We start from the raw sequence: 20,323 nt of genomic DNA on the forward strand, positions 1-20,323 counted from the left end.
AAATCTAACTAATGTTAAATGCTCAACTTTGCCAATTTATTTGTGATCATTCTAATATAAAAAAATGTGATTACTTTCATTCTATAAGGCGATTATTTTTTTTATTTGTCTACATTTACTTATTTACTAGGATTAAAAAAATATATAGATTTCAAGCCATGAAATATAAACTAGTGTCTATGCTAAAATAAAAACTCAATTACAATCTAATCAAATGGTTTGAAAACCAAAATTTATACTAAAATAAAATATAGAGTAATCTTGTTTTGCAAATTTATTGTAAAAAAAATAAAGCAAATTATACTGTATAATTCTATTGGTTTATTAAACCTTTCATATTATTGATATATAAATTGGTAATGTTTATGTTTGTATCAACTTACTAATATGGAAAAATATATGACACTTTAGAACATCATATATGAATGAAAACTAATAATTTTGGCTGTTTTGTGCCATCTTTTTTTCATATAACAAGTCTTATTTTAATACGTACCCTATGGTTTAATTATTTAAATTTTTCGTAATTAAAAAAATTAATAGAAAAGAAATGTCTCCTAATTTTTATATATAATTATATATCTTTTGTTTGATAAGTTTTTTTGGCACAATTGTTAGTTTTTAAAAAAATAGGAAGGTTTTTAAGAAATCTTTTATCATGAAAGATACATAAATTAAGTCTTTAATGTTTGAAATATCAATAAGACATCAATTAGTACCATTTTTTGGTTGTTTAATTACAATGCTTTAGTTTTTTGCTATCTAAAGGCAACAATATGAAGATTTATAGATACCAGAAAATGATGATAGGTCATATTTATAAAAAATTAAGAAGAATTAGGTCTAATTTATTTTTAATAAAGAGTTTGGAAGTATTTTAAGAATATATATGTGTTTATATATGTAATCAATGCTCATATACTTACATGTTATAAAATAATCCTTTTATCTTTAAATAAAAAGCTAATAAAGTAGAATTCTGATAAATACTGTTTTTTATGTTAGCTAAAACAACGATGACAGCAAAATTTTATCTTTGAAATTCTTCTTCGATTTATTCACCTATGTTGATATCTATAGTATGAGAAACTTAAGTGAAATTGTTGGTAATAACTGCTCATTATTTATTCTTAAAAAAGAAAATGCACTAAATTATATGAGATCAAAAATGAAATGTGGTGAAACCCGATCTAATGCCTTTTAAAATAGAAGACTTTATTATATAACTTCTAAAACCGAATAAATAATTCTCTTGGTAAATCTCAATTAGCTTCTGAAAATCAGTGAGTGAATTATATTGAAATCAAAAACACTGTAATATTGTAAAATTACCACGACAAAAAAAATTACATTTATACAAGAAAATAAGATTTCCTATAAAATAAAAATTGTTCAGATATCAATATATTTAAATGGATGTCATCAAGAAAAAAATTTAAACGTAAAGTGTGTATTTTCTTAATCCAGAGACAATAGAAGCGATGTAATTATTTTCATTCCCTAGAATTATGCCATACATAATTAAATCTTAAATATGATACTGAATACGTTTTTCACGAGTAAGATTTAATAATTTTATCAATAAATATCTTATTAAATATTCTATTAAATGTGTTTTGAAAATAAAATTTATTATATTCATGCACAGATTACATTCTTTGAATCTTTAAGGAAGATAACAAATGTTTTTATTTCTAGCGCAGTATAAAATCATAAATTTCAAGGTAATAAAATAATTACATAGATAAAAGGTTTTTATTATTTTTCTTTTTGCCATTAAAAAAAAATTTAATGTTAGGTTTCTAGATCAATGGTCTGTTTTAGATTCTAAAGATAAAGCATTTTAATTAAAAAAAATTTTTAACATTTATTATGAAAAAAGGATAAAATTGGATTTCTAATATGATATTTTTAACAATTTAAAGTAGATTGGTTTTTTAAAATTTTCGTGGTATGTTGTATAGAACTCTTATATGTGCTTTTTATGCTATTTATTGTAATTTAAAATGCATTTAAATGTTTTTTTCCCTTTTTATCTCATTAGAGCTTAAATTTTCCATTCGGTTTTTCGTAATAATAGAGGTTAATAAAAGTAACATCAAAAGCTACGCTATCAGTACCCTTTTTCATTATTATCTTTAAGTTGACAGGTTTTTATTTCTAATAAATTAAATCATATATTTTTGAAATATACGCTCCTTATATTAAAATAATTTTCTACAAACTTATCAAGTAAATAAGAAATAAATACATATGTATTAAAATAGAATTTAATTCTAAGTTAGCCTAAATAAAAGTAAATTTATTCTCAAATACGTCTAAAAACTATCATTTGCAACATTTGTGATTCATCCGTATAAGAATTTAAATAAATTATTCCTTCTGCCAAAATTAAATTATGAAACGTGCTAAATATCGTAAAACGTTTCAAACTGCACACCATCATCTTTTTATATTTTTTATAATGTTATAAGTGAAATATCATATTTATAATACGATTAAGAAAACTCAACATCTTCATAGAGCTTTCCAATGTAGTTTCTGATAATAAATACCACTATTTTATTTATAAAACTTCGAAAAAATGACGTATACAAAGATTTACTTTCATTAGACCTATCATCAATGATACTCTAAAATATTATTTTTTTAAAAATTTTACATTAAATATGTGCTCTTGAATTGACTGAATTATCTAATATTCGTTAAATGTATAATACATTATCTTGGCAGTGGAAAAAATATTTGTAATGTTTGGTTTAGCGCATAATGATAATGACTTCAAATTTCAATATTTAATGATTTTAAATTGTTAAAATTTTTGTTTTTAGTTATATAGAGCACGTGGTGTAATATAATTAGTTACATGTGCGCAGTACTTAAAATTGGATTTCTGTTGCGCATGTACACCATATATCTCCATACTATGCATTTAAAATACATTTAAAAACATAAAATACGATTAAATTCATAATAAGCACATTTCAAGATATCACCTCGAATAATTATACCCGAAACTACGAATCCTATCCAAAAAAAACTTAATAATAATGTACTAATATTAATAAACGGTGGTATTTTTGCAACCTTAATACATTTTTTTTTATCAAGTGGTGTAGCATTTTATTTTAACAAACTTTGAAATCGAAAAATATATTTGTAGCATATTTAATTTCCGTTAGTGTTTCTATTTTTCATATTTAAGATATTAGTGTGTTTTATTTGTTCAATTCAAACTTCAGAACTTATACTTTTAGGTGATATTGGTCACCCGTATGTATGACCAACATCAAATTTTATTGAATAATATATTCTAGCTCACAGTTTACGCTTATTTAAATAGTCTAAATTATATTTCGGATGTGTTTTGTCTCCTATCGTGTGGAAATTGTAGCTTGTAAGTCTTATTCGTCGAAATTTCGTGTGTAAGTTCCCGTTTTGAACCCTATATATATAACCAATTAAAAAGAGTTTAAAAATCTGATGATACATACTTTTATGAAGAAATGCTAGTTATTTGGTTTTAAAGTCAATGTGTATTGATTAGAAGCAATAACTAGCATTTAAGTGATCAGGATATACAAATAAACGATTCAGGTAGGGTTTTCCATTTTTTATTAAGAGGTTATAAATTTATTTAAATTTAAACTTTTTGAGTTTTGAAACTGATTTATTATTACAGTAGAAATTTAGCTATTTTAAGAAAATAAAGTTTTTTATATTTATTGGTGAGTACGTTGAATCTCTCACGTTAAAATATATATTTCTAATTTTTGTATATCATGAATGCATTAAAAAACTTGATTTTGTGGTTTCGTTGTAGAGATTTATGATTCCCAAATATTGAAACATTAAATGTACATAAACACGAATCAGAGACGTTTATGTTATTACTATGAAAATTCTAGGTATAAGACGCTCGTGATTTTTTGTTTTTTAAAAAAAAGCTTCAAAACGTTTTGTTTATTTAAAATAATATCCGGTAAACGATTTATTCTGTTGATGACTGGGACAAGGAAAAATGCAGGGTTTTGATAAATCGAAATAGTATTGAATCTTAGTCTCTATTTTGTCATTCAACTATCTTTATCTCACATCAGTACTATATGGTAAGATTATCCAATAAAAAGCCGTAATCTAAAAGATATTGTATGAATTCATTTTTGACCATTTATATTTTCATGTATAAACATGGTGTTGATCGAGTGATTTTTTTATTTAAAATTGCAAATATTTATGCTATATAGTAGCTGAATATAATATTATGTTACCATCTTCAAGCTATATAAAACAATTTGAAAAAATTGAATTGTATGCCGCGATAGTGTATTTTTTTCATTATAAAAATTGTGGTTCTCAAAATCATTGTCATCTAAAATTGTATTAGATTAGGCGAATAAAAACCTAATAAAATTTAATTTTTTAGTTTTTTTGACATATTCATCTTTTTAGATAACGTTTTTGGCTGTGAAAACGATTTGAAATGAATGAATTATTCTTATCTGCCATGGTTTTACTTATAATATAATCACTGCAAAGTAAATATATATCGGTATCAGATTTTTTTCAACGCTTAGAAATACACATTATAGAACTGTTTCATTATTAAGAAACTCCGTTAAAAAGCGAGTCTGATAAAATATGTCGGAATATTCCTTTGTTAATAAACACATGAAAAATTTTACCCTATCCTATTTTTTAAAATGAACTAAAAATGAATACAATTCTCTCTTCTATTTACATTTTTGGCACATCACGTCGCTCTAGTGATTATTAAATCAAGTTTAGAACGTAAAAATTATATATTGATTTCTTTATAAAATATTTTCTATTGTGATCACAGCCATCTTTGTTTTTGTTATTTTTTTAACACATAAAATATCCAAGAAGCTGTCATTGTTATGTCTAAGGTTTAAGGGTAATAACAAAGAATCCAAAAACGTTTAAAAAATTAAGTTCTGCCTGATTCAAATATTTTTGATCAGAATATGGAATCAGGGTATGCTTATATTTTATCTGGTATATTTAATTCTATAAGTTTAAGCTATTTCTATGTGTTTTATTATTCATCTGAAATGGTGGTTAATTTCACTACTTATCGATCAAATTATTTTCTTACGTATTTTTGCTGCATGATTTCATCCGCAAAGTTATACATAATGGTATGCTTTGCTTTGCTTTATTTATCTGCCTATTTGTTATTTAAAACGGTATGAATATTTTAAAATATAATTCTAATCGAATTTACTTTATTTATTTATGTTTTACTTCTATTACTTAAAGGAAGTATCCTTTATACTAATAGGAACTATTGCTTAACTGATGCGTCTCTCTATGGAACTCCCCCAGCACTCATCGTCACCCGTAATCACCGTGGATTGGGCTCTTTCTCATAGGCGGCAGTCATTATGTGGAGGGAATGAGATTCTGTCTACTTTTCATCGCTAAGAGTTACAAGCTACAACCACACTCTGCACTTACCTATATCCTTGCTGAACGGTGTGGGATCTTTATAATTCTGGAGGCACAGTTCAACGGCTTACAAAGCAAACTCCTATTTCTCATGGCTTGTCAATGCTTTATGGTTTATCTTTTATGGTCACTGGCTGCCCCCTTGGGTATTTTTCTTTAGAGTAAATTCTTTTCGGAATTAGTATGGTGGGTGGATGGAAGTGGAACCCGCGACCCCTCACACTGGAGTCCGACTTGTAAACCACTTAACCATACAACCCCTTAAAATTATAATAATTATTATTTAAAATTAAATAATTTATATTTATAATTGTTTTGGCATTTTTAATTTGAAGTATTTTTATTCTTCATGAAAAATTAACCTGTTTTTTTCCAAATTTTTAATCGTATTATTGTTTTTCAAGGTTTAGACTATGGTGGATTATTTGATTTATTAAATCTACTTGGTATTTTAGATGGATCATATGGCAATAATATAAAACATTTACCGTGATTATGAGTTCTTTATATTGATTTATATTCTTTTTACAGATCATTCATTTTTACCATTTATAATTGTTTTAAATTTTATGATCCAATCATCGAATTTTTTAATTTAATTGGATTTAAAGCTATTTTGTGGTGAAAATCTAAATAGAAACTTCATATTTTTTTGTATAATACAATTTATATTGATATTTTATAGTCTGTTAGGCGGTTATTTTTTTGAGCAGATACGTCATTTATTTTTTATTTGATTATGCACTATTCTTTATTTTATATAAACTTATGTTTAATGTATATTTTCACATTTACTGTTTTAATACAGTCATTTGCATTTTTTTTATTTTCTAAAATCGAGTTCTATGTGTTTTTATTATTTCTTGCCATTTGTATTTTACTCATATGAGAAAACCGCATAATTTTTATAAGACTATAATGACTAAAATTTATTTTTATTATGTGTATTTTAAAATTCGAAATAAAGTCTTCGTATTTTGTAATATTAGACTTTTATGTTATTTATGTATTTAAAAAAAAGTGCGGCATTATTTCATCTATAATAATTTCCAGTACAATAATTATAAGTTCTTTCTGTACAATTTTGCATTTAAAAGGTTCTTAAAAATATATTTATTTACATAAAAATTTACTTTTTAATATTCCCTGTTCTTATGTGAATTTACAAGTAAAAATTTGTGGTTAATTAAGTTTAATTTATGGAAACATCTAGTTATAGTCTAAATAAAAAGCAAAATTTTTAATTTTGAAATGGCATTTGAGATTTACTATTTTACAGAATTTTATTGTTATCGTTGTGTTTTTTCCCGAACTTTTTTTGAATTATTTCAGCTTATTAAATTATGTGTTATTAATTAATATATGTTTAGGATTAAAAAATAGGTTTGTTTTTTTATGAAAGGTAGGAATATAAAATTTATATTGATAAAATGAAAATTATCTTGCAGATGGCTACAATTAATATAGTAGCGAAGATCTATGCCCTAGGTAATAATAAGCATAGATTCTGGACAGATAATTTGTTAAAGGTTTTTAAAGACTAAAATTACAAGAAAAAAATCATAATCTGCATATATTTACTCTTACTTAAGGTATCATAAAAATAAGTATCAAAACCGCATGTTTTATGGGAAGAAATTTTATCAATGAAAGGAAAAATCTATGTAATGAAGGGTACACTCGAAAAAAAAACATTATAGCGGCTTAATCAAGGGATATAAATGTTACGAAAAAATGCAAATCAATATAATAGTGGGCACGGAAACGAAAGCGTACAGTGTATGAATAGATTTTATTATATAAAAAAATCATATACATTTAATCTGGTTATGCAACAACTCTAAAATTATTAAATTAAAAATATAAAAAGCATCTAAAATATATACAAACAAATAAAGGCATATAAAAAGGTTTGTCGTGCCCTTGAATATTTTTAAATGAATTCGAATAAACGCAAAAAAGATATGATCGATATTAAAGGGCTAAAAACACGTTGGAGAGGATAAAATGGCATTAATTTAAGAATACCTATAAGATATAGAAAAAAATATTAAAGGTGTTTTAGTTTTCACGTTTAAAAGAAGAATACTTAGATAAATATCTGCAATATTTATCTTCTGTATTTGTGACATTCTTAAAATAAAATATAAAAACTTTTCATCGCTTTCTCATTGGTAATAATATGTGTAAAAGTATAAAATATTATCCATTTCATAAATAATTTCAAACGTGTGTGTTATTTAAATTATCATATCCACCGGAATATACTACATAATATTTTATAATATCTACTTTTAATTCGATATCCATAATATTTTCTAATTTTAATTCTGTCACATTTAATTTTTGTTTATAAATGTGTAAAAGAGATTTTTATATTTGTATGACCTGTTAAAAATATTTAATCATATTTATTTTAGCCTTAAGGTATTAGTTTTAATTGACTTGTGTAATTTGATGAATTTTTGCTTGTAATTTATTCACTATAAATTTTTCCATAGAGCATCGTATCAAATAAATCCTAGACTTTTTTAGATTTAATTACAGTTCGCTTTATTTTTTCAAGTTTTATATCTTTTTACAATTTTTAATTACTACTAAATATTTAGAAGAATAAGGATCGATTGCTGTTTGCCTTATCTGTGTATGTTTCATGGGTTGGCGATTATTTTATTTCCAACTTATTACCTTTTTTAGAAAATTTCTGTGATTTGCAATAATTTTTGAATATTAATTACATATTTTATAGAAAATGTAAAAAATTCAAGTTTTATCCTGCTGATATTTGGATATTGAATTTTACTTTCTTCAGAATAGTATGCTCATTTAATTTTATACCAATAAATCAATGCACATAAATTAAAAAAAAGTGGTTTACTCTACCTTTTTAGATTTATTATATAAATCTGTATGATTCATCCCGTTTATAACAGCAAGACACATCATCATTCTGAAATATTTCTATAAAAAAGCGTGAACTAAGTAGATACATTAAAGTTTCACAGAAAAGAATTGCATTGAATACGTTTCTCATATATTCAATGTATTTTTAAAATAAAATATGTTTTATATAGATGTTTTTATTTCTCTTTATGATTGCAATGCCACATAAATTATTTTGATAACTTATTCTCGTCGAATCGTCCCAAAATATGTTTCATGTGATCATTATTCTTGTATCACTTAAATATACAATTATTTCGGGGTTTTTTGTTTTATGTTATAAAGTAGACACAAAAAAGTCATCTAAATTTTCCTATCTTGTGTGTTATAATTGTTTCTGGCTAGAAACAATCGTATTAAATTATGAAATTAAAAGTACGTTTAAAGAATTTTTTTTTAAAATAAAAGAGTTATATTATCTTCTATAAAGAAGGAAAGTATTCACTTAATTTACGGTTTTACATATTTTAGCATGTATTTTTATTTATATTTCATTTTAGCTGGGCCATAGAGTTTTTCGATGGTGTTTATCTGTAATCAGAAAGAATGTCTAAGTAACTATTTATTTTTGTATTTTTACTCTTATTTTATTTTCATCTTCCCCCTAAAAAATTACTTTTTTTCACATTTAAATATTTAGTTTTATTATTTTATTTTTACGTTTATTTTATTTTTATTTCCCCAAAAAAATTACTTTTTTTTCACATTTAAATATTTAGTTTCATAATTATATTTTTCATGTAACTCATTTTAGATCATTAACTTTATAATATTAAAGCATTTTTATAAAACGTATATTTTTAATACCGCCTTATTTTTCAATCAATCTGATTTTTGCGTATGTGTTTTTATCAGACTTTTTACATAATAGTTTATATTACTGATCATAAATCTTAATTACATTATTTTCTTTATTAAGGCCCTTCTCTTCTTCGACTTTCTACTTTTGTTATATAATATTTTAGGAATCTTTTATATACAAAGGGCATGATTTTACTACTTTTTTCTCGATATGTTAGGCTTCTCTTTTTGTGCTCGATCGTAAGCCTTTTTAAATATATGTTGCGCTGTAGACATTGAAACAGCAATATCTGGTATATCTTATTATTAAGTTTGGATCCGTTTATTCTTAATTTTTATCTTATTGAGAGCTTGAAGACATTCTGAATCAACTTTTTCGCATATAGTATATAAATATAATACCCCAAGGAGGACAATGAAACAATACAATAAATAATACTTAAACGACAAACTTCAATTTGAAAAAATACCTTGTTCTTTCAAAGGTTGTGATTTCTGTATTTTTCAGAGTTTCATAATATTTATTCAATTTTTCCCCTAAAAATAATATCATTTATAGTCTTCAATTATAATTGGTCGGCTAATTATGGTTCTTTTAATATTTTTTTTAGCATAGAATCATCTGAAGCCTTATTTTGCCATTTTTTTGTATCGATATAGTGACTATGTTTTTATTTATCTAAATATTCGCCTAAATCTAGAATTTAAATGATTAGGTCAATTTTTTTTCACACAAGGGTATTTTGTAAAAATAAAATTGGTAATTATGCCTTTTAGCTACAAAGGAAACAGAAAAAACTAATACGCCGACCCACAGTAAAACAAAGCTAAGGAAATAACCATACACTTGCTTGTGGCACTAAAACCACTTGACTCAATTCCCGAACACAAATACAAGTAATAAAAGCCATTGTAGGCAATATGGGAAGGATATTTTTCATATGTAGTGGTCTTTTTTTTACGTGGTCCGGCATATATTTTAAAAATTAATTAGATGTTAATATGTTAATCACTGTTTTATCGAAATTTCGATTAGCAAAAAGTATCTTTATTAATGATTATAAATGGTATAATAAACATTAAAGGATTATGTAGTTTTACTTGTGGAAAACTAGAGAATTATTTTGTAAATTTGGGATAATAAATATCACGAACACCATTGAAGGCAGGTAAAATGATTTGTGATGTATTTTTTTCAATTTTGAAATTTGAATTACAGTTCACTTTCAAAAATTAATTGTTTTACTTATTGATATATAAAACAAAACCCGTAATATTACACTTTATTTAACACAAAATCTGATTTTTTTCTATTGAAAAGTACACTTAAAACGATAACCACTTGCATCACCGGTATATAATATTTTGACGTTTAAATACAGAAATATTATATATTTAGAAACAGTTAAAGTATTTGATTATATTAAATTTTTTCACAATATTCCTCTATAATTTTACAAATATCTTAAAATAATGCATAATTCTAGGATTTTGAGATCTGAATATAATTATATATGAAAAAACACCGTATAATATGAAATATAATTAGAACAAATCATCAAAACATACTCATCTTTTTTAAAATTAAACTTAGGTTCATTTAAAAAAAAATATTGTCACTATTGGTTAAGCTCTAGGCAAAATATGAAAGATAAGGCAAATTATGGTTTTTAAGTGTCATGCTATTAAAAAACACAAGGATTCGCATTATTTTGAATCTTAGTACACTGATTTTCGTATTTTATAACAGTATGCTTCAAAAAAATACTTCATTATACTATAAATATGCGATGAAGTAAATACCTCCTATACAAAGAGTGAATATTTATATGCAAAAAATCTATTCATATTATTTACACATAAACATCACCACTAAAATTATATTTTTAAACATAATAAATATCTGGTCACCAAAAATACTTGAAATACAGATATTTTATAAGAGAATAAATCAATATGATTAAAAATGAAAAATCGATGCGTTCCCTTTAAAAAATAGATAAAATATAGAAAATATAAAATCGACGCATTCCCTTTAAAAGATAGATGAATTATTGAAATAAAATTGACCCATTGATATGTAAATATATTCATTTTTCCAATAAAATGGATTAATAAAAAGTATAAATTTATAAACATTTTAAAATACTTATTTTATTAAAAAACCTTATTACTCACAATTTCACACTAAAATCAATAAATGTAAACATTAAATTTTCTTATTGCTGTTAATAGATATAATTTTTAATAGCCTTCACTGATGTCTGATGTTCTAAGCGAGATAGAAGTATGGAGAATGAAGAAACTCCTTAAGAAGTTAAAGGATTCAAGAGGAAATGGAACATCGATGATATCACTTGTGATACCGCCGAAAGATGCGATATCGAAGGTGAATAAAATGCTTACTGATGAAGCAGGAACAGCCTCGAACATAAAGTCACGAGTGAATCGATTGAGTGTTTTAACCGCAATAACATCAGCACAAGCGAAATTGAAGACGTACACCCGAACACCAAAAAATGGGTTAGCTATTTATGTAGGAATAGTTTTGGATGAAAATGATAAGGAAAAGAAGGTTAGTATTGGAATAGAGCCGCTTAAACCAATTAACACGAGTCTTTATCTATGTGACTCACAATTCCATGTTGATGATCTTCTAAGTTTATTTGAGAATGAGGCTAAGTATGGTTTTGTGGTGATGGATGGCCACTCGACACTTTTTGCTACGCTTCAAGGAAATGTAAAAAATATTTTACAGAATTTGAGTGTTGATCTTCCTAAGAAGCATGGTCGTGGTGGGCAGTCTTCAGTAAGATTTGCGAGACTTCGGGTTGAAAGGAGGTTAGCTTATGTGAAAAAGGTGAGTGAAATTTGTGGGAATCTTTATTTGACTGAAAGTATACCGAATGTTGAGGGACTGTTGTTAGCAGGACATTCCGATTTAAAAAATGAAATGAAGAATTTTTTGAATAGACGGTTGCAAGAGAAAGTTATCAAGGTTGTTGATACAAATTATGGTGGTGAGAATGGGTTGAATGAGGCGATTGATCTATGTGCAGATGTATTGAAAGATGTCAAATTTGCAAAAGAGAAAAAGATCATATCTGGATTTTTTGATGAAATAAAAATAGATACGGGACGGTATGCTTATGGCTTAAAGGATACGTTGATGTGTTTAGAAATGAGTGCGGTTGAGACCCTTATTGTGTATGAAAATTGTACTACTAAAATGCCAGAGGATCATGAGATGCCAGATGAGTTATTTATTGATTGGATAGCAGAAAACTATACGAAATATGGTTGTAATCTTGAGGTAGTTAGTGATAAGTCAGAAGAGGGTAGTCAGTTTGTTGATGGTTTTGGGGGAATAGGTGCCGTTTTGCGTTATAAAGTTGATTTAATTGAGCATGCTGAAGATTATGAGAGTATTTCTGATGATGATATTTTCTAATTATTTTTTATAGAGTTTAATTAAAATACTAATGCTATATTTTTTTGTTGTTTATAATACCGTAGAATAATTTTTTTTCATCAAAAGTTGATAAATTGTTTAATTTCAGCTAGATAAAAAAAATAGATTCGTTTTCTAAGAGTTTTAATAATATCATGTTGAAAAACCCATATCTCGTACTTTACTTTAAAAAATAAATTATTTAAAAGAAGAGCGTGTTCATAAAAAATTGAATCTTTTCAATTCAAAGGGATGGCCGATGGTGCAAATATTCAATATAAATTATTAATGTTTGAATACTCCTCACACAGGGACATTGTATTAAATAAAAATTATTATAAAGAAGAGCTTGTTCATTATAGCGACAATAAAAAATTAAATCTTTTCAATTCAAAGGGATGGCCGAGGGTGCAAATATTCAATATAAATTATTAATGTTCGAATACTCCTCACACAGGGGCATTGTATTAAATAAAAATTATTTAAAAAGAGCGTGTTCATTACAGTGATCATAAAAAATTGAATCTTTTCAATTCAAAGGGATGGCCGATGGTGCAAATATTCAATATAAATTATTAATGTTTGAATACTCCTCACACAGGGACATTGTATTAAATAAAAATTATTATAAAGAAGAGCTTGTTCATTATAGCGACAATAAAAAATTAAATCTTTTCAATTCAAAGGGATGGCCGAGGGTGCAAATATTCAATATAAATTATTAATGTTCGAATACTCCTCACACAGGGGCATTGTATTAAATAAAAATTATTTAAAAAGAGCGTGTTCATTACAGTGATCATAAAAAATTAAATCTTTTCAATTCAAAGGGATGGCCGATGGTGCAAATATTCAATATAAATTATTAATGTTTGAATACTCCTCACACAGGGACATTGTATTAAATAAAAATTGGTAATTATACCACATAGCTGCAAAAGATAAAGCAAACACGGATACGCCGACCCATTATAAAATAAAGCTAAGACAATAACCATACACTTTATTGTGGTGCCTAAACAACTTTACTTGATTTCAGAACGCATGTGTAAGTAATCAACGCTATTATTGATATGATGGCGTTGATTAAACCTTAGCGGTGATCAAATTTAAAAAAAAGGTATCTCTTTTTTATATAAAATATGATTGCTTGATAGAAACAAATTTCATGTCAAAAAGGTGATTGAAATAAATAAAATATGATAAAATTAAAGGTACAATCGATATATATATTAAATATAATAATTCAAAGTTGCAATTGATATAAATTAAATTGGAAAAAAGTCAAAAATGCAATCTAAATAAATTTCCTTTACTCGAAATTATGATTTTTTTGAAATTTAGTATGAAAAAATTTCATCTGTGATGAAAATAAATTACATATAAATTTCGAAAAGAGGTGTGATGCAAAAGCGAATTATCGATAACCTTGAATTTTAGTAGAGATTTGTAATTACAATAATTATGATGAATATTTTTTTGTTATTTCTAAAATAATGTTTATTTGTGCAACTTATACTTTGTAATAAAGGTATATTTGTGTAATATGTCCATGGCAAGGGTTGAAAATTGGAAGGACACTTATTTTTATCCTGTGAGTTTATAATTTGAGTTTTAAATATTAAGGTGCTGAAGGGATGAAATATAAGATGTAATTTTATTTGTGTTTTAAATTCATACCTTATCGTATAAAATAACTTGATTTGATTATCAGTAAGTTTATCTTTGGCATATTTTCATATATCTCATCTTAAATTCTTATATATATCACGCTTCTTTTCATTATCTAATGGCATATTTGAAACTTTGAGTTCTTTCGGAATTTCTTCGTGCGATTTATTACCAGACCATCAGCAATATAATTTAAAATAAAGATGTATAGAAAATCAAAAGAAATTTATTATAAAATTTGTATTTAAAGCCAATATAGTCAGTATATTGTATCAAATAGAGCCGACTGGTATATAGAATATAAGGATATGGACACTTTATATAATATAAATAGGCCTATAATACAAATTATGGAATTTAGATAAGTAATGTTTGTATATATGTGCCTATTTAAGATTTACTAAATATATTTTTTTTCATTTAGATAATCTCTTTAGAACAAAACAGGCGGGTTCCTGTTTAAAGAAAAAATGCTGTGCAATCAATTTATAACTAGAAATAGAAAACATAGAGGTAATTCAGGGCTTGGCTACCGATGAGGCAAACAAATGCAATTTTTCTCTACTAATTTTGATCCTGTCAAGAAACGATAAGCTTATTAAACTTGAACCCTGCTTGAAAAAAAGATTAACCTCAAAAAAAAGATTTATAATTGTAGAAAATTTGATTTTTAATCCTCAAACGTGAAACATTTAAATTTGAAAATTTTAATTATTAGATATTTTATTTTTATTTTTAAAATTTAGAAAATGTTGGTTTGTGATCCTTCCTGCTGACGTAGGACTATTGTATTTATAGCTTTCAACGAAAATGTAAATTATTTTTATAATTTAGAAAATGTTAGTTTGTGATCCTTCCTGTTGATATATAACTATCGTCTTTCTAAATTTTAATTAGTAAAGTGTTTCTTTTTAATCCTTATAAAGGAATTAAATGATATAGATTCTAATTAAAGGAAAATTTTGCCAATATTTATTAAAAACACATGATTCAATTTAATTTAAATTTTCATCAAATTTCAAATGAACTAGCAGAGACAAAAGTAGATACAAAAATATAAACAGAATAAAATTATTGTACGGCCAATCAAATTTAATCTATACACGATAAAAAGAAAATATAATTACTTTTATAGAAATAGGAACAACAATAATCGATAATATAACCAATTCAAAAAATAAGATCCATTGGCGAATGAAATTTCACTCATATGCAAATGAAAAATAAGGATAGTACCAAATCATAACATGGGATAGTGCTTTCAAAAATACCATAAGTCGGATATTAAGAAATTGGGGGTTATGATGGCCGCGGAAGTATATACACAAACAATTTAGTAGGAATAAAACTTGAATGTATAAGTCTTGAGCGTAGAATATAAAAGGGTGAAGACTAATAGGACGATGAGCTTGTAACTAGTATATGGCAATTATGTAATAAAGATCAATCATAAGTTTTGCGCGAGTAAACAATAAATGTAAAAAGAAAAATTAGCATTTAAATGAATATATAAAAATATCCAATGTTCTTGATTAATAAATAAAAAAATATGAGCAGTAATCGGATAAAACTTTTTAGCATAAAAATATATTAATAAATACACTTATCAAAATAGGTATAACTAGCCTTGATAACTTAACTGAAGTTGAGAATGGAAAATATAGAAAGTATGACATCTTGGCGAATGAACTTGGTTTAATTTACAAATGTAAAACAAGAATAATGCAATATCCAATGACCTGGGATGGTATGGTTACAAAATTTTATAAAAAATATGTCAAGGAGTTAAAAATCCCGGACGGAGTAGAAGCATACATGCAAGCCCTCCCCCTCCGCAAGACAATTGAACTCATCTCGTTTGAGAGAAGAAGAGCAGTTGATGAAGATAGATTAGAGGAAGATGTCAAAAGATGTATCAAGGAGTTGTGCAATATTCCCAACACGCTGACCACGTCTAAATAGATAAAATCGATAAAAAGAAAATTAAACCATAAATAAATGTCTATTTAATGCATAAACTTTAAAAAAATAGATAAGTATAAAAATAAATTAAAAATTAGCTCGTAAATAAATAATTTTTTTAATATTATATGTTCATACAGCATAGAAATATGTTCTTTGGAGAAAAGTCAAAAATTCAACACAGTGTAGAAGCATATAAAAGCGTAGACCAACTAGCAAGCAGATGTAAAAGAATGCTTAGCCATGGCTATACACGAAGACATAACGTAGTTATAGGATGCATACACTTTATGCTCTCAAAAAAATACAATATAAAAAAAAGGAAGAAAATCAGAAAACACTTGATTAAAGGAGTAATTTAAAACAACTAGCGGAAATAAAAACGGATATAAAATTATCACATGATTGATCAGACATTTTCGTGCAGAAAAGAAGAAAGACTTGATAAAATGAATAGGAATAACTAGTATTGATAATCTAAAGAATGTTGAAAATGGGAAGCTAGAAAAATACGATCTATTAACAAATGAATTCTCCTTTATTTACAAATGTATGTATAACTCGAATATTGCCGAGGTTATAACTTGGGATGGGTGGTTAAAAAACACCAGAAGTTTGGAATGCCAACTGAAGCGCAAGTATACGCACAAACATGGGATGGAGGAAGACGCTTGAACTAATAGTCTTTAGAGAAGAAGATGCATCGAGGAGATTGTAAAGATGATGAGGTGGAAAGAAGTATCAGCCGTATATATTCTATGAAGCAATCAAAAGTTTTGCTTGAAGAACTATTGAAAGCTAAGAATTAAATTAACACATAAATAAAAAACATGTTTATGCATTATAACAAGACATTTGAACTCATCTCATTTAAGAGAAGAATAACAGTCGACGAAGATAGATTCGAGGAAGGTGTCAAAAGATGTATCAAGTAGTTGTGCAATCTTTCCGATGGGCTGACTACGTCTCAATAGATAAAAGTGATAAAAAGAAACTTAGCCCATAAATAAAAAATAATGATTTATTTATTACAAAAAAAATTAAAAATATCGTTTATATAAAATATAGATCAGCGAATTTCATACACTTTTCACGATCTGAACAACATCCTCATCATTAAGAACATGATCCTTCCCTACCTTCTGAGGATTATGTTTAACCGAGCTACCCCAAACAAGGGCATATTTAAATTTTGAGATAATGGTTCTGTGAATAACATTACAAAAGTCACTTACACTCCGACGATCATTTCTTAAAATCACGGGTTCCTCATAATCAATGCCTGAAGACCTAGGCTTTGGATAAATTCGAATAAGATTTAAGTAATTCCATGAGGTCGCCAATAATTCATCGAAATTCCATTTTTTATGTGCACAGACAGGAACAGCATGTGGAATTCTATAAATAATATTAAGCTCTTCTACACTAATCTTATCAATTTTATTGAGGACATACAAACAGGGCACATATTTTCGATTGCCTTCAATTGAATCAATAACATCATCAATTGTATAATTCTTTCCTGATATTTTTACTTCTGCATGGGCTATTCTATATTCTGCTAGAACCGCTTTTATCACACTGGTTTCAATAGCAGTTTCTCCTGAAATAGAAATACCACCCTTTTCAAGTCTTCTTATTTTTATATTTGGTGGGTCTTTGTTCAATTTTATTCCATAAAGATCAAGTTCTCTTTCGATTATTTTCTTGTGGGTTAATGGTTTTGATACATCTAGAACTATCATTAAAAGACTGCATGTTCGTGCAACTCCTAAAACCTGCCTTCCCCTTCCTTTCCCATCCTTTGCTCCTTCAATAATTCCTGGTAAGTCTAGTATCTGAAGTTTAGCTCCATTAAAAGTCAATGTCCCAGGAACTGTCGTCAATGTAGTAAATTCATAATCTGCTACTGCACTATACGCACCCGTTAAGTTTGACATAAGTGTGCTTTTTCCTACACTTGGAAACCCAATAAAACCTATACGCGCATTTCCAGTTCGTGAAACGTCGAACCCAGGCTCGCCCCCTCCACCTGTTCCTTTTGGCGGTGCTAATAGCTCGCGACGCAATTTTGCTAGCTTTGCTTTTAAAGTTCCTAAATGATAAGCCGTGGCTTTGTTTTTTTGTGTACGCGCCATTTCATTCTCTACTTCTTTAATTTTATCTTGTACCGTACTCATTGAAAGGGAAACATAAAAAAATTTGAATGATAATACTAAATTTAATTTAATAATGATTAAATCTAAATTGTCAATTTCAAAACTATTATTTAAGACATAATTATTAAAATTAAATTTTTTCGAAAAAAGGAGAGAAAAAGAGAAAGATATAAGAGAAGAGAATATAGTCAAGATAATAGTCAAAATGTTCAAGCTAAGCTTAAGAAAGAAATATATTTTTAAATATTAAAATAAAGCCCAATTAATTTAGAAAAATAATTTATTAAAAAATACAAAACTAGCTAACTAATAAAAAAAATATCATAAACATAAGGCATAAAATAAAAAAAGAACCATCATTAAATAGATTTTTTTTTATTATTTGAATAATTTTAGCACATAAACATATTATATCGTTTATAATTTAGAAAGTACTGATTTAAAATTATTTGTAGAGTACTCAAAAATTATTTTATAGAAAAAAATAAATGATCATATACTTTAACTTCGATAAGAATAACTAAGAAAATCGCGTTTATTTAAATAAAAACAAAAATTTGCTTCACATATAATCTACGCTAACTTCACATCCGTCTGTAATGTTCAAAAAAAGTGTACATTCATCAAATAATATTTATTTTCATACTAGAATTCATATCTACGATCATAAATAATCAGATTTTAAAGGTTCGGAAGTATATGAAAAATCTTTTTTGGTTTTTAGAAATAAATAACCACACTAAAAAATATATCTCATTCTATATAGATCCTATATCTATAAGATTCTAATACACAATTTTTGAATTTTTCAATTCATCAAAAATTTATCTTTTTGACCGCCATTAAATTTTTTCTTCGTGCTAAATTGATTAATTTCTAGCGTGCATATTTATCATACCCTTAAACCCTTCTTCTCTTTACAAATCTTTTTTTCAAGACTTATTAGTTCTTGATTTCGCCTGTGTACTGTATTTTGATGTATAACCACTAGGTACAAAACTAATATTCTAATCTTAAATTTGTGTTTGTTTGTGATTGTGTATGAATATCGTTTATTTAACCACTATATTTATAAAAATTAATACAAAAGCAAGTTTTTATCTCAATTCTTAAAATTATAATTCCCATTGCTGAACATGTTCGGCTAAATTGTTTAAGCTGCCCTATATGAAAATTAAATATTGATTAAAAAAAATAATTGCCATACTTTTTATTATCTTAAAATGTTTTTGTTTCGGAACTGAATTTTTGTTCGCTTTTTAGAAGAAAATAAAAAAAATCCCTCTAAGAATCTAATTGAAACATAATGACGGCCATTAAATAGAAAAAGACCATTAGATCGATAAAAACTAATTTTATAAAAAAAAAAGAAATAAATTCCTAAAATGTAGGAAAAGAAAAGCCCTAAAGTAAAGAAATTTATAGGTTAGATTACAAATTAGACGCAGTAAAAATAAAATCGTTGATAAACGCATTTTGAAAAATCACGAAACTAAAAAAAAAGGAATTTTTCAATATTTGAGCTTAATATTTTTAAAATGCCAATGACAAGTATCGTAAAGGTCGTGGGATTCTTATCGAAAAACTGTTGTGAAATGAACCAGGCGAGTAGTAATTATCTTCGGGGGCTTCATTGTAAATGTAAAATAGAATAGATGGTTCTGGTATGTTGTAGAAATAGACGAAAAAAATAAGAAACGTAAGTATAACCTAAGGTATCCAGCAGAGAGTTTTTGATGTGTTCTAGGATTAGAAAAAACTTACGAAAAAAATTTATTTGCAGTGTCTGTTTAAAAAAAGTGATTCAGACATAATCAAGGCAATAATTCAAAAATATGACGATCTAGATAGCATGACATTATTG

General features: G+C 26.1%; 2 pseudogenes; one reads left to right on the forward strand and one right to left on the reverse strand.

Annotated features, from left to right (window-relative positions):
- The first annotated feature begins 11,476 nt into the window (after nucleotides 1–11,476).
- Nucleotides 11,477–12,667, forward strand: LOC147063786 (eukaryotic peptide chain release factor subunit 1 pseudogene; annotated as a pseudogene).
- Nucleotides 12,668–17,379: 4,712 nt separating this feature from the next.
- LOC147063787 (guanylate binding protein 128up pseudogene) lies at nucleotides 17,380–18,480 on the reverse strand (annotated as a pseudogene).
- Nucleotides 18,481–20,323: the final 1,843 nt, after the last annotated feature.

This window comes from Rhyacophila brunnea, unplaced genomic scaffold (genome assembly GCF_057557595.1).
Source record: "Rhyacophila brunnea isolate RB1 unplaced genomic scaffold, BYU_Rbru_1.0 scaffold_84, whole genome shotgun sequence".
Taxonomy (NCBI): Eukaryota; Metazoa; Arthropoda; class Insecta; order Trichoptera; family Rhyacophilidae; genus Rhyacophila; species Rhyacophila brunnea.